Source organism: Schistocerca nitens, chromosome 5 (genome assembly GCF_023898315.1).
Source record: "Schistocerca nitens isolate TAMUIC-IGC-003100 chromosome 5, iqSchNite1.1, whole genome shotgun sequence".
Taxonomy (NCBI): Eukaryota; Metazoa; Arthropoda; class Insecta; order Orthoptera; family Acrididae; genus Schistocerca; species Schistocerca nitens.
In genome coordinates this window covers 816,308,207-816,325,318 of record NC_064618.1, presented here as the reverse complement: position 1 = coordinate 816,325,318, position 17,112 = coordinate 816,308,207, and the positions used below count along the sequence as shown (strand labels likewise).

General features: G+C 44.7%; 1 protein-coding gene across 2 annotated transcripts in view; it reads left to right on the top strand.

Moving 5' to 3' along the window:
• The window catches only part of LOC126259294 (atrial natriuretic peptide receptor 1-like), a 1,315,450-nt gene that overhangs the window by 404,314 nt on the left and 894,024 nt on the right, over positions 1–17,112 (top strand). The gene's annotated exons all lie outside the window — the stretch shown is intronic.

Genomic DNA, 17,112 nt, shown 5'->3' with positions numbered 1-17,112 from the left:
GAGACCGAAAGTTATGACTGCAACCAACTTAGGCTCAAATCAGTACCAGTGAACGCAGCCAGGCTCGCCTTACAGAACAACAACGCGTTCAAAGTTCGAAACCGAAGCTTAGGTGCTGAAGGTAAGGTAACAATTTTAATTGGGGGTTGACGTGCTGAAGTCTGAACGCAAAGATACGAACTGCTTATTCAGCCGCTGTATCAGATATTTGTTTGGTGTTTCGACCAACGATCGTCGCTGTAAGACGTATTTATTGTGACCTATTGAGTCATTACCGCCGAATGAACTATCTGCTACACAGATAACATCACATTGTAATGGTGCTTGAATTACGCAACCATTACGGCACCTCACCTGAACCTCTCGATACCAGCAATATTCTACTGTGTTTCTGTAAAGTAGTTAACATATTTCTGAGACAACATTCAGACTTGATTTGATTAATGTAGAGGTACTTTGATACATCGATATGTTTATATTGCAATGATATTATTCTTATGTGTATTCTTTCTTTTGTCACAATGATCTTTGACGTACTTGTAACTCTGATTTTTGGGTGCGTAAGCGATTATTATTTAGTTTTGTTAGAGAGTCGGACCTTGAGAAGGTCAAGTCTTGGACGTCATGTTGGAAAGACGCATATTGTAGTCAGCTTATAAAATGTGAACTTTAACAGTGAGGAAGATGTTTTCAAGTAGGTTTTGTATTGTGAAGTGATGTTTTGTGTGTTACGTGATATTGCAGCAAAAGTAATAAAAAATAAGTGTAACTTAAATTCGGAGTGCTGATTACTTTTTTACATCACCATTGTCCTGCAAAAGTGTAATCTTCAAGAATGGTTTGTGAAGCGCATCTACAAAACTTTTGAATGTCGCAGAGTAATACCTAGGCCTCTTTACATCCGAGCTTGGAATCATCACCACCTAGATTTTCGACGATTGAGCCATGATTTTACAACGAGACCAGCGTGGGAAACACGAAAAGATGAGAGCCTAGTTTATTCATTACTACACGAAATGACTTTATTAACTGTGCTCTAATGACACCTTCCACATAATAACTTTGTTGTTGCCCGAAAATGCAGTACTGAGCAGCGTGAGCAACGCCACAATCATTATTAAATTTTGACCTTTGTTGTGGTAGGGTTGTTAGATGCTACACAGATAACATCACATCTACTACCTGAGTCTTTCTTTATACCGATGGAATACGAGATATTAGAGGATCCTGTTCATATGATTATCCACTCGACACACTATTTGTGCCCTAGGAAATTGTAAGGGGACTTCTCGAACACTTCGTGCAATGTGAGAAACTGCTTCGCATCTAATGACCTACCCCTAGACCGCTGCACGTAAAAAATAAAATGTCCTCTTAGCTGACTAGAATGTAGCATTTTTTCGCTTCTCTTCGTAATGCACTTCTGCAGCAGCTGGGAATAACTTTGCGTGCCGGACCCCGCGTGACAAATCCCGTCCTTTTTTGCCGTGATAAATCGCTGCGGGGCCATTCGTCTTCTGATCCACCAGAACATCGCAGCCGCTCTCAGAAGCCTGCTCTGGCCAGCGTGTCGGCGATTCGCGTTAATGAATTCGGAACACGGCCGCCAACTAGTTCTTCTGTAAATAATTCGGCACGCTCCAGAAATGTCATTACGCGCCACTTACCTAAGTACCCGGAGTTATGGCGGCGGCGCGGCCGTTTCGTGTTACAACACGTGTGCGGAGCGCGGGATCTCACGCAACCCACAGCGGTGGGAGGGACACTACATCTGTAGCCTGGCTCGAGGGGGGCGAGGGGGCAATTGATTTGAAACGTAGTGAGGCAATTTGTAAAAGGCGGACCGGTTATCGATTGCATCGCGCCGCTGCGCAGCGATCTGTTCCCTGTCGAATGCGAGATATCGACAAGCGGTTGGCAGTCGAGAATACGCTCCGGTCGCGGGCAGGTTCATTTGTCAGAACGAGAGGTCGCCGTCGCTCCGGTCTGGAAAAAAGTGGTGGGGGAGGAGGGAAGGAGGAAGTTGGTAGAAAATAGCGTGGTCAACTGCGCCAAATCGTGTTTACGTACTGATGGTGCTTCAAGAGGTTAACTGCCCTCCGCTTCTTTCAAAGAGTGGCACGACCCATCAAGTAGTTAACTATGGGTCAGCCAGATATGTTACTCCTTACACGACAGGATGTTGACACATAAAAAGCTCTTTTCCTGCCGTGTCCCAATAGGTCTGTGCCTGAAAACTATTCTGCTCTTCACCATAGAGACGAGTGACAAAAATCTTTCTTACGCCCCCTGGTTATGACGAGAATTTCCTAGCATGCCAAAGGGATTCCTTTTATTAGTTATCTTGCAGAGGATAAAAAAGTGAGCGTGAAACACTCTTCAAATCTCCTGGTCCGTGTACATCAAATTAATGGTCGGAAGAGTTCACGACAGAAAAAGTGATCAGAATAAAAAATTTGGAAATTTGTCGTAAGGGCTTATGGGATCAAACTGCTGAGGTCACTGGTCCCTAAGCTTACACTCTACTTAATCTAACTTACGCTAAGAACAAAGCCGCGCGAAACATGACAAGGCGCCCTAGACTGCTCGGCTACCCCGCACGGCTATTCAGAATATAATAACTGCATATGATTATTTTGTAACAACGTGACAGCGAAAAAATCTGAAGTATGCATTGTTACAAGACTCATCTCCGTATTTTCACATTTTAATTTCCAGGTATTCAAAATTTACTTTACTCAACTGGTTGCAGTTTGTCTGACAGCTTATATGAGCAGCAAAAGTTATATTTTCACTACTTTATATAATAACTGACCGAATTTAAAAATTTAAAATGCTGTCACAATCTACTATGAAGAGTAACGATTTAACACAGTAAGTAAAGTATTAAAGTTAGAAACTGTGTTTATGTGTCGGGACAGCGTAAGTTATGGCGCGCAAATCACCCCACACTAAATCCATCAACTATTTTAGAATTAGGGCACTTAACGACTTCCTTTTAAAACTTTTTCTCTTTGAAACCATCCACAAAAATAATGAAAGGAAGAAAATTATCGCGCACTAAATTTTCACCGTTCGTGCAGTAAAACTTGAGTATCAAGCTCCTTACTACTTGCTCTATTCGCGACACAGTTTTCACACACTATCCACGTATACCAGTGAATATACCCTCAAAACTATATCAATGTACGACAAATAGTTCAGCAGATATGACGTCATGAACAATGAGAAGTGTGATAAACTAGCTTTTCTTAAAACGAAGCGCAAATTACCCAGAATATACTCGTACATTTTCTGATAAAGAGCATACTTAGCGACTTCTAACAAACTTTCAGCATAATCCGAAACTAATAAAAGCAAAATAATTACGTCTTTCCAACTTCAAACATAAAAGTTTTACATGCTTAACGTCAAATAATTATCAAATTAACCGTTTTGTATAGTACTGAGACGTCTGAAACCGGCTTGTACATGGGAGTTCTAATCTTTAAGTAACCGAGAGTCCAGGTATTTTTTTGTTACCTATAGAAATTTGTGACTTGAAAATATTTTTGAGAACAATGATGAGGGTGCAGGATTAATAGACGCGAGCAGTTGAAAGAAGAGCTGCACGTTTTATTTATCGACAGGTAGGGGAGAGAGTGTTACGGACATGGTACAGAATTTGGGGTGGAAACCATGAAAACAATGGTGTTTCTCGTTTCGGCGGGATCCTCTCACGAAATTTCCATCACCAGATTTCTCCTTCGAATACAAAAATATTTTGTTGACACCGTCCTACATAGTAGAAACGATCATCATAATAAAATACGGGGACTTAGAGCTCGCACGGAAAGATATAGGTGTTCGTTTTCCCGCGCGCTGTTCGAGAGCGGAATAACCCTCTTCCAGGCACATAGGTGTGATTTGCAGAGTATCCATGTAGATGCAGATGTAGATCTACTGTTGTTTTGGGGTATTGGAGTTCTGGTATGTAATACACTTACTGGTAAAACTTTAGACGAATTACATGGTCTTAAATCGGGACAGCAACGAGAAATAAATACACCTCGGACCCAAAAACACTGTCATTGGCCGGCAAGCTGGGAAAGCTACATGTTTCCCTCCCAATGGATTATGAAGGTTTGAGTATTCTTGTTCCTAAGTAAGAGCAACTTTTCTGTTTTGGACAGTCACACTTTATGAATACCTGCTCTTTCGCGATTTCCCATACTGGGTATGTCAGTTTGAGTTACTCAGTCTACGTGTGGTATCAGGGAAGGCGAGACTGACAACGAATCGGTTTAGTGCATTGCACTCTTAACAGTAATAGAGCCTGTGATAGCGCCACCAGAAAAGTTGGCTAAAAGGTAGAGGATGAAGTTATCGCCAGGAACCCAGAATGCACTTATCGAATCGGGTCCTAGGTTAAATGTGAACATTGACTGCGTGGCGTCCGATTCGCATCAAGGCGGCGAAATAATGGCCTTTCTCGAGTGTATGAAAATACGTAGAGAAAAAAAGCGCCGCCGCGCGGGATTAGCCGAGCGGTCTGACGCGCTGCCGCCATGGACTGAGCGGCTAGTCCCGGAGGAGGTTCGAGTCCTCCCTCTGGCATGGGTGTGTGTGTTTGTCCTTAGGATAATTTAGGTTAAGTAGTGTGTAAGCTTAGGGACACATGACCTTAGCAGTTAGTCCCATAAGATTTCACACACATTTGAACATTTTTTTTTTTTTTTTTGAAAAAAGCGTCTCTTACGTAAAACGGAATCATACTCGTATGTTAATTAAACGAGGAAAATGTATTCGTCAACTAAATAGTTTTTATATCGAAAGTAAAAATGAAACTAGGTAAAAGTTCATAATTCACAGACATCATCTTACACGTTCCTCACATGACATCTGTCGTCCATTGCGCTTCTAAGTCTTTTGGATTTAATTTGTGTAGCTGGTAATATGGAAATCTTTTAGTTAGTTTTTCATTGGACATTCCTTTTACGTGATTCCAAGTACAATCCTTTTCCCTAAGATCCCGAGTTCAGTTGCTGTGTATCCCGATGACATCCCACATATGTAGCCTAAAATCTACTTTGCCAAAAATAAAAACGTCTGATAATGTTATTGTAAGCATTGAAACCGATTTTAACATCTTTTCGTAAATTACTGAGTAATGCAAGGATTCTGATTAGGGCTGCCATGTATGTAGAAATTCACACAATCTTATCAGGCAGCCAACTCGGAAATTTATGCATCACACCTCATGATAGCTTAACGCACGATTTGCAAAGCTCGTCACTAAAATAAGAGGTAATTCTCACAGCGATTATGTACAGCTTTCTGATGACGTTGGAGCTGTTACCGTGACGTGTGTGAAATTAGTGACATCGTGCATATACAATGGTAGTAATGAATACACTGGTTTAAGAGATGTTAAGCGAAGAAATCCGTCAGGCTATCAGACAATGATAAAACTTTGGAAACGGAGACAGACCCTCTGCCCCCTCCCTCTTTTTCACCAAACATGCTCGTTGTGATGACAGACTGACTGATTTGTAGCGTAGCCACGGGTCTGTAACGGTTGAGAGACGGCTAAGCTAGTGAATACAAGTGGGAAATAGAGATTCTGATAACAGACTCGTCCGTATCATAGCCTGAAGTCTATATTAGCTCCATATTTAGCGCGCTTTGTTACAAATCTAAAACATCAGGCTAAATTCAGAAAACCTAAATTAAATAATGGATCAGTTTCTGACGAGTGTTTTGCTGCATGTTACACATAACACATACATCACGGAAAAAGCAGTGCACTTTTACCGGAAAATGAAGAGTTCGAAGTCCCGTAAACGTTAAGGTCGTTACGGACAAATTTTGTTTAGGGAACCATCCCGACATTTGTTTCAAGCGACTTAAGTAAACCAGCACAAATAAAAACTGGAACCGTGGTACGGGGATCAAAATGCAGCTTGTCCTGAAAATGAGCCTCATATCTTTATCACTGTACGCATTGTCTATATAAAACAAATACGAGACGTAATCTTAGAATAAAGAACGAGACCTTAATCTCCCCTAAATTCATACAACAATAGTCGTTCACTTTCTGAAATTTATTTTCTAACATTGTTAGTGGCATATTAGCCCCAGTTGCAAATGGTTCAAATGGCTCTAAGCACTATGGGACTTAACATGTGAGGTCATCAGTCCCCTAGACTTGAACTACTCAAACCTAACTACCCGAAGGACATCACACCCATTCATGCCCGAGGCAGGATTCGAACCTGCGACCGTAGCAGAAGCGCGGTTCCGGATTGAAGCACCTAGAACCGCTCGGCAACAGTGGCCGGCTAACCCCAGTTTCCATCACGGTAACCAGCAATAAGGAGACATATGTTTAAGGGTACAGGAGTAAAGAGTTTCAGATTACTTTAACCTGTAGTAACGGCACTCTGAAAGAAAACATCGTTCTTCGAGAGGCGCCTCTAATTCAGCAAAAATCTTAAAAGAGACCGTAGCAAAGAGTTATTTTCTGTCTACGACGCATATTTTCCTCTAAAGCCACTGATGAGGGGAGGGGAAGTTTTATGAATGAACTTGGAAGAATGCGGCGAGCCACAAGGCATTCGTAGCGGAACTGGGATTTTAAAAAGGAGTGGAGAATGCGGAAAATGCAGAAGACGTAAACAGGCACTCACCATCTTGCCGAAAGACGGATGGCTGCAGAACTCTGATCCTTGTAGCTGCAAGTACTGAGTGGAACTAGCGTGAGATATAATCGTTTTCAAATGAATCTCATCTAACATGACTGGTGGGATGTCATTCCAAACGACGATGTATTTGAGAATAAACCTAGCTAACGGTTGATTTGATACATTTGCGGTATAAATAGCTGCCCTCAACCTGAACACTGGAAAAATATGTGATTTACATTATTAAACTGCCATCTTTCAGCTATCTTTCAATTAGTCACGTGAGAGGACTGCAGAAAATCTCGCATCTCCAGCATCGTCGTGGGTTACTCTTCTCGAGGGAGATCCGAAGCTTGGTTGCTATCTCATCGTGCGTCGTCCCTAAGTTACGTGCTTGGTTTATTTTAGAGCACTATGACACATGCCTGTGGAACGTCTTTTCCTGACGGCAAAACAGAGATTTGCGATACAGTTAGATAGTTGGTGTTTGACCTAATTCCACACGTATTACGTCGTTCAGGTCCTGTTCGAAGGCTCTTTCAAATGCCACAGTAAAAGATAGGCTGTTGCTTCAAAATAAAGTGCAACTGTAAGTGTTAAAAAATTAGTCGCGTATCACCAACTATACCTCCGTGTACTTACTCACCCCTTCTATGTTTCGCGTGGCCTGTTTTACCTGCGTCACCCTGTACTATGGTTCTTAAAATAAACCCAGTAATTTAGGGACTGTGCAGAAATCCAAATAACATTTCATAACAATAATGGAGCTCTCATTACAAGATTGGAAATGTACCTCGTACTATAGCGAGATATAGGCTACCAAAAATTCTGATGCCAAACTGGTTTTTCCATTCGGCAACTACAATGGAAAAATGAAGATATGTGAATCAAGTTGAGAACCCGATAATCACGGTATTATTTTAATTGCTAGTTACTGACATGGCGTGTTTAGTCGCTATTAAACGAAGTTAGACTGCAAGATTAAAATTCAGTGAAACAACCTCGATCGCAACAGACGTGAATTATAACAGGTTTTGATCTATAACTTAGACCATCTTCAGGCCACAAACACCGTGATGGCGTCTGGTGGCCGTAGACGGAGCAAGACAGTAAGAAAACAGACGTCAACTGCTTTATCGATCTAGACTGTACTGCTATATTTTAATGCATTACACCGATCGCTGTTAAATCTCCAGTGAAAGACAAAATGCTTTCTAAAATTTTAAAATCTCAATAGCTACGAACAACCAGACGCAAAAGCATTAATAACATATAATAAAAATTATATTTCGTGAGTGTATTGAAAATAAAGAGTAATTACGACTGAATTTTGTAGCCTCCTTGGAGGATATGGTGTACATCATAAAGTTTAGTGTGTAAAATTTTTATTGTAATATTTTTATTGCACTACGCACTTTCGCATGCCTTAGACAGAGACAGGAACACACGTTTGCTATATGTGAGCAGAGGAGAGTGGGGTCAGCGAGCGGGAAGAAGCGAATAAAGGATACGTGTGAATACACGTCAGTAGTGTCGTGGTGTGATACGTAAAAGATTAGTGTCCACGACGAGCAAATGCGTGTATATAATTTCAAAAGTAGACTAACAAACACTGTACTGTCGATGAAGAACTGTGTCTGTTGGATGGTAGGATATGTAATTCTAATTAGTTTGGATGATGAAGTCCCATACTCCGTAACAGAGCGTAGGGGACTATGCGGGAGACCCGCACCGCCGTACTACGCAATGTCCTAGTGGAGGTGGTTTGCCATTGCCTTCCTCTGACCGTAATGGGAATGAATGATGATTATGAAGACGACACAACACCCAGACATCTCGAGGCAGGTGAAAATCCCTGACCCCGCCGGGAATCGAACCCGGGACCCCGTGCTCGGGAGGCGAGAATGCTACCGCGAAAACACGAGCTACGGACGTAATTAGTTTAAAACAAATAAATTTTTAGCCACTAATAGGAAAATATGGTCAGCTGCAAACAATAGTTATGACTCGATGCTCCATAACAGGACAGTTAACTGCAGTTACAAAATTAAATGTTTGCAGTTTGATAAGTAGAATCAGAATCATATATGAAATCCGTAAGGAACCGTCATGGCCCGCAACTTACCGAGCCATACACTAATCGAACGGTTACTTGCACTGTGGAATACAAATAGTGTATACAGCGATAATATTTGCAGGAAATATATATGGTGCTCCAGATGTAACCTATTTTCTCACTGAGCGCAGGCAGAACTCGAAGACGTACCCAGGTAGCCGCAAACCAAAGGGCAGCAAGAGAAATCCACATTGGTAACAACTTTTACATTTATTACTGTTTTTGTTTTATTATTTATTTGTAATTATTATTATTTCTGATTAATTACGATTTAAAGTATACTTGCGTCAATTTACAGTGACTGAAGAAGAAGAAACAAGGGTTGAGAAGGTGTGTGACGTTGTTTCATTAGTTTCAAAATCGAGTCAAATTTGCAAAGAACTTGGCAGTATGAGTCCAGTTACCAATATGATGTGACACCTCCTCTGGCTCGGATGTATGCATTCATTTGGTTGGAAAGGATCTCATAAGGACATCGTATCCTATCCTGAGGCAAGCTGGGGAACAACTGTTGTAAATAGCTCTTGACATGCCTATATGGGCACTGGGACGGAACTGACGTCCGAACAGGTCCCTCGCATGATCTATGGGGACAGATATGGGGACCTCACTAGCGACGGGGGTACCTTAACACCACGCAGACAGTTCATAGAGATACATGCCTTGTGTGGACGAGCATTGTCCTACTGAAAAATGGCAGTATCATACTGACGCATGAGAGATAACAAATGAGGAAGCAGGATGTTTGTGATGCACCATTGTACCGTCACAGTTTCCTCAGTCACTACCAGCCGTGACCTCAAGTCACACTCGGTGCCCCCCCACCATGACGCCATGAGTAACAACGCTGCGCGTCTCCAGAACGTTGGAAGAACAGAATGGAAACTATCCCGTCGGCGCCACTGTACACGCCGACATTGGTAACCTGGGGTAGTGCAGAACCGCAATTCTTCGCCCAACACAGTCCCACGCCATTCATCAGTCCATTCCTACCGATCCCGATCACATCTCTCCAAACGAGTCCGTTTGTGTCGTGTTAACGGCAGCCTAAGCTGGGGACGATATTTCACTAGTCCAGCCGCTGCTGGTCTCTAACCAGTTGTGCGGGATGAAACACAATGTTGGAGATAGTTCATTGCTTGCTCTTGAATAGCGGGCGCAGTGGTTACGACATCCTTTCTCCACAATACGGCCAACCTCCCTTCTGATGGCCAGACGTGCTCGACGAATATCCTTGACGACGGGTATCCCTACCCTCCCATGCAGTCTAAAAAGCAGACCACTGTCACATCCGCATACCTCACAAATATCGCTGTCTCGTGATCCAACCAGCTACCCAAATGGTCCCCTACAGTGAGGTCCATTTCACACTCTGTCAGCTGCCGACAACCCTGTCTCACGGGAATACGCGACAACTCCGCGCGGTCCACACTGATCACTCAACAAGTGAAGCTGTTCAGTCCCCTTGTGAACACTACCAGGCCAGATAGCAACACTAAACACGAACGACGCGAATTCGCTCTGCTGGCCATTCAGATTGCCACGGGGAATTCCGTCTCTACACGTTTACATTCCCGCCGATGCCGTGTACGTATACCAAGCTTGCACTGGTATTCGACCATGTCTTTTGGGTGCACCACACTTTCCCCCAGGCAGTGCAATATCCTTATTATTACATTACGCGGTTAAGACATACACAATTACCATTATGTAGAAATTTTTCAGTATACTGAAAGTATTTTACATCCTGATTCATACCCAAAGGACAGCATGCTTTCAGATTACATTAAATAAACAAATAAATAGCTGGACTTAAATCACAACAAGTGCTGTCACTTCCGCATAACCCATAAATGTGGATCATGCACGATTCGACTAGCCGGGACGATGCAGTGCACCTGATATTATAGGTATGACGCGTTGCATTTGTCACTCTCTCAATGAATGTTATCTTAAATAAACCTTGAAAATTTCGGCCTCCTTTCTCGACTGTCCTTAAGCCCTGACTAATCCGTCCTACAGCCGTACATGAACTTGTTTTTCAAAGGATTTAATGGACTTAACATCTGAGGTCATCAGTCCCCTAGAACGTAGAACTACTTAAACCCAACTAACCTAAGGACATCACACACACCCATGCCCGAGGCAGGATTCGAACCTGTGACCGTAGCGGTCGCGCGACTCCAGACTGAAGCGCCTAGGGCCGGCCACGGTGGCCGTGCGGTTCTAGGCGCTCCAGTCCGGAACCACGCGACTGCTACGTTCGCAGGTTCGAATACTACCTCGGGCTAGGATGTGTGTGATGTCCTTATGTTAGTTAGGTTTAAGTAGTTCTAAGTTCTAGGGGCTGATGACCTCGGATGTTAAGTCCCATAGTGCTCAGAGCCATTTTTTTTGTTTTGAAGCGCCTAGAACCGCTCGGCCACAACGGCTGGCGAACTTGTTCTTCTTGTGGACTGTGTTTCCTGGCAGGGTGGCGCTGCAAGAAAGTATTAACTATTCCATGCTTCTAAATGAATTCATGTTTTCCATAAAATCTCTTCCGTATTTAACTATTCAACTCAGAAATAGACAGATACCAAATAAAGTATCTCACAAAAATCTTATAAAGCACCATTAACATACATCGTCCGAGTCTCAAGTCGTATATAAAAGTTAAAGGTTCCTGACTCCTTTCTTCATTTATTCGGGTCCCCATTGACATTGTCAGCGGCCCTCTTACTCTTACGAGCTCAGGACACCACCTATCCTCTCTCCCATAGCACAAATGGGCCCGTACGGCAAGTGACTCCTTGTACCTCACGTTACGGGTTGTAACTGCCCTTTTCTCTTACTGCCTACCAGGCATCTGTATAAACCACAGGTCGAAGCCAGCACAGTGGATGCTTCCCACTTACATACTCTGAAGATCCAAAGAAACTGGTACACCCGCCTAATACCGTGTACGGCACCCGCGAGCATGCAGAGGTGCCGCAAAACGACGTGTCGTGGACTCGACTAATGTCGGAAGTAGTCCTGGAGGGAACTGACACCATGAATCCTGCAGGGCTGCCCATAAATCTGTAAGAGTACGAGGGTTGGAGGTCTCTACTGAACAAGACATCCCAGATATGCTCAATAATATTCATGTCTGGGGAGTTTGGTGGCCAGCGGAAGTGTTTAAACTCATAAGAGTATTCCTGGAGCTACTTTGTACCAATTCTGGACGTGTTGGGTGTCGCATTGTCCCGCTGCAATTGCCCAAGTCTGTCCGAATGCACAATGGACAAGAATGGCTGCAGATGATCAGGAAGGATTCTTACGTACGTGTCACCTGACAGAGTGGTATCTAGCCTCCACCAGCTTGTACAGTACCTTACTGACATGCAGGGTCCATGGTTCAAATGGCTCTGAGCACTATGGGACTTAACTACTGAGGTCATCAGTCCCCTAGAAATTAGGGCTACTTAAACCTAACTAACCTAAGGACATCACACACATCCATGCCCGAGGCAGGATTCGAATCTGCGACCGTAGCGCAGGGTCCATGGAGTCTCCATACCCGTACACGTCCATCCGCTCAATACAATTTGAAGCAAGACTTTTCCGACCGGTCTACATCTTTCCAGTCACCAACAGTCCAATGTCGGTGTTGACGGGCCCAGGCGGAGCGTAAAGCTTTGTGTCGTGCAGTGATCGAGGCTACGCGAGTGGGCCTTCGTTTCCGAACGCCCATATCGATGACGTTTCGTTGAATGGTTCACACACTGACACTTGATGATGACCCAACACTGACATATGCAGCAATTTGCGGAATGGTTACGCTTCTGTCACATCGAACGATTCTTTTCAGTCGTCGTTGGTCTCGTTCTTGCGGGATTTCTTTCCAGCCGCAGCGATGTCGGAGATCTTATATTTTACCGGATTCCTGGTATTCGCGGTACATTCGTGAAAAGGTCGTATGGGATAATCCCCACTTCATCGGTACCTCGGAGATGCTGTGTCCCATCGCTCGTGCGCCGACTATAATACCACGTTCAAACTCACTTAAATCCTTATAATTTTCCATTGTAGCAGCAGTAACCGATATAGCAATTGCGTCAGACACTTGTTGTCTAATATAGGCTTTGCCGACAGCAGCGGCGTATTCTGCCTCCTTACATGTCTCTGTATTTGAGTACGCATGCCTACACCAGATTCTTTGCGACTTCACTAGACAATAAATTATTAAGTGTCACAATCATCTTCAGCTGCCCTGAAAGCTTCTACTGGAACAGGCCATTCCTAAGAACGCCACGTTATTCTACACAAGCGAAATGGAGGCCTTCAGTGACCCATTTTTCAAACTCTTTCAGGTCCTGACAACGTTCTTTCGCACCACTGGACAGAAATACACTCCTGGAAATTGAAATAAGAACACCGCGAATTCATTGTCCCAGGAAGGGGAAACTTTATTGACACATTCCTGGGGTCAGATACATCACATGATCACACTGACAGAACCACAGGCACATAGACACAGGCAACAGAGCATGCACAATGTCGGCACTAGTACAGTGTATATCCACCTTTCGCAGCAATGCAGGCTGCTATTCTCCTATGGAGACGATCGTAGAGATGCTGGATGTAGTCCTGTGGAACGGCTTGCCATTCCATTTCCACCTGGCGCCTCAGTTGGACCAGCGTTCGTGCTGGACGTGCAGACCGCGTGAGACGACGCTTCATCCAGTCCCAAACATGCTCAATGGGGGACAGATCCGGAGATCTTGCTGGCCAGGGTAGTTGACTTACACCTTCTAGAGCACGTTGGGTGGCACGGGATACATGCGGACGTGCATTGTCCTGTTGGAACAGCAAGTTCCCTTGCCGGTCTAGGAATGGTAGAACGATGGGTTCGATGACGGTTTGGATGTACCGTGCACTATTCAGTGTCCCCTCGACGATCACCAGTGGTGTACGGCCAGTGTAGGAGATCGCTCCCCACACCATGATGCCGGGTGTTGGCCCTGTGTGCCTCGGTCGTATGCAGTCCTGATTGTGGCGCTCACCTGCACGGCGCCAAACACGCATACGACCATCATTGGCACCAAGGCAGAAGCGACTCTCATCGCTGAAGACGACACGTCTCCATTCGTCCCTCCATTCACGCCTGTCGCGACACCACTGGAGGCGGGCTGCACGATGTTGGGGCGTGAGCGGAAGACGGCCTAACGGTGTGCTTCATGGAGACGGTTGCGAATGGTCCTCGCCGATGCCCCAGGAGCAACAGTGTCCCTAATTTACTGGGAAGTGGCGGTGCGGTCCCCTACGGCACTGCGTAGGATCCTACGGTCTTGGCGAGCATCCGTGCGTCGCTGCGGTCCGGTCCCAGGTCGACGGGCACGTGCACCTTCCGCCGACCACTGGCGACAACTTCGATGTACTGTGGAGACCTCAAGCCCTACGTGTTGAGCAATTCGGCGGTACGTCCACCCGGCCTCCCGCATGCCCACTATACGCCCTCGCTCAAAGTCCGTCAACTGCACATACGGTTCACGTCCACGCTGTCGCGGCATGCTACCAGTGTTAAAGACTGCGATGGAGCTCCGTATGCCACGGCAAACTGGCTGACACTGACGGCGGCGGTGCACAAATGCTGCGCAGCTAGCGCCATTCGACGGCCAACACCGCGGTTCCTGGTGTGTCCGCTGTGCCGTGCGTGTGATCATTGCTTGTACAGCCCTCTCGCAGTGTCCGGAGCAAGTATGGTGGGTCTGACACACCGGTGTCAATGTGTTCTTTTTTCCATTTCCAGGAGTGTACTTTCTTACACAATGGATATTTCGTGTTCGGCCCGTAGCATCAAAAATCGTCGATGAACTAATGCTTGCACGAGTCACTTTTAAATCGAAATAAAATCACACAGCTTGGTCTAACACGTCATTTTGCGATCGCTCCTCTTTCCGTTAAGGCTTACAAGGCCGACGGAGGACGACAGAGCAGGGAGCTGTGACAACATGGGCTGGGGTCGGGCGTGCTGGTGCGGGTGACGGTGGCTTCCGCCCTATCAACGCCTCGTCCGCCGCGGAGTGTAAATAGCGGGGCTGTTTGTTCAGCTGTGACGAACACAGCGCGGTCGCGTTTAGGGTTTTTGTTGGGCGTCAAAACACGCCGCGCAAACTCCGCTCCTCGTCGGGCGCCACTTGTTTGCAGACTGCGACTCGAAATCATGCATTCAGCCGCGAGTTATGCTCTGGTTTAATGTCATCAATACGGTTAATGTCGAACAAGTCGACAACTTTACACGAGGCAGATACACTCGAACACACAGGCTCTGCGTATTTCTGTGTAAAACAATATTGTAGTAACTGTAAACGAAAATACGGTATGTGATCGAAGGCACGTATTAGTTGACACTGATATGCGGTGTGTCCATCCATAGCATTTATGAGCGCTTGAACTCTGCTAGGGACACTTTCAATGAGGTATCTGAACCTCTATGGAGAAATGATAGCCCTGTCTTCCTGAAGAGACGAAACCAGGGATGGTAGTGATGTTGGACGCTGGGGTGTGGAGTGAACTTGACCTTCTAACGCATCCTAAAGGTGTTGCACTGAGTTCAGGTTGGGAGTCTGAACAAGACAGTCCATTTAAGAAATGTTATTGTCCACAAAGCGCTACTGCCTCACATATACTGCTTTATGACAGGTACAGTGACCTGCTGATACAAACAGTCGTTGCCTACAATGTATTTCTCTACTGTTCGCAGTACAACATGCTGTAAATTGTATTCATATCTTTCCGTATTTAGCGTTTTTTTTTGGTGTAATAAGGGTGCCACATGCTAACCACGAAAGAGACCCCCGAACCGTAACACGTCCTACTATGTTCTTCATTGTCAGCGCCACATGTCACGACAGGTAATGTTCTTAGGGATTCATCAAACCCTTCTATCGGGCTTCCACAGGTTAAAGCGTAGTACATCACTCAAATATCTCGTATCCTGTCATCCACTTTCCAATGCCGTTGCTTTTTACACCACCTCAAGTGCCAGTTATCACTGACAGCAGAAATGAGCAACATATGTGGCGCTGCAGTCTACCCCATTCTTTTTAAATGTCTACACACACAGTCAGTGTGCTAGTTGGATGGCTGCTAGTACTTTGGAACTCACGAGTGGTTCCTTCCCTGGGATTCATGAGAATTTTTGAACTATCCGTCTTATGTTGTTTGCAGATGGTTCAAATGGTTCAAATGGCTCTGAGCACTATGGGACTCAACTGCTGTGGTCATCGGTCCCCTGGAACTTAGAACTACTTAAACCTAACTAACCTAAGGACATCACACACATCCATGCCTGAGGCAGGATTCGAACCTGCGACAGTAGCAGTAGCACGGTTCCGGACTGCGCGCCTAGAACCGCGAGACCACCGCGGCCGGCGTTTGCAGATGATGCTGTCGTTTATCGTCTAGTAAAGTTGTCAGAAGATCAAAACAAATTTCAAGACGATTTAGAGAAAATATCTCTATGTTGCGGAAATTGGATATTGACGCTAAATAATGAAAAGTGTGAAGTCATCCACATGAGTGCTAAAAGGAATTCGTGAAACTGCGGTTACACGATAAATCAGTCAAATTAAAAGTCATAAATTCAACTAAACACCCAGGAATTCCAATTACGAGCAACTTAAACAGGAAAGGACGCTTAGAAAATGTTGTAGGGAAGGCAAAGCAAAGACTGCGTTTCATTGGTAGAACACTCAGAAAATGTAACGGATCTACTAAAGAGACCTCCTACACCATGCTTGTCCGTCCTCTCTTGGAGTACTGCCGCGCGTTGTGGGATCCATACTAAATAGGATTAACGGAGTACATCGAGAAACTTCAAAGACTAGCAGCACATTTTTTTTATTATCGCGAAGTAGGGGAGAGAGTGTCACAGACTTGATACAGGATTTCGGGTGGACATCATTAAACCAAATGAGTTTTTCGTTGCGGCGAAATCTTCTCTCAGAATTTCAATCACCAACTTTCTCCTCTGAATGCGGAAATACCTTACTGACCCCGACTTACACACGGCGAAACGGTCATCATAATAAAATAAGGGAAATGAGAGCTCGCACGGAAGGATGTAAGAGCTTGTTTTTCCGCGCACTGTTAGAGATTGGAATAACAAAGAACTACTGCGAAGGTGGTTCGATGGACCCTCTCCCAGGCAGAGGATGTGGTGCGAAGAGGGTACATCAAGGATGTGGAGGGTCATATTGACCCTGTTTCTCATTTATATTTTTTAAGTATTTATTGGAACTTTTTAACAAAAGGTGGGAATTTAATTTATGAATTATTTATTAATTAAGGAATTTTCATAGAAATAAA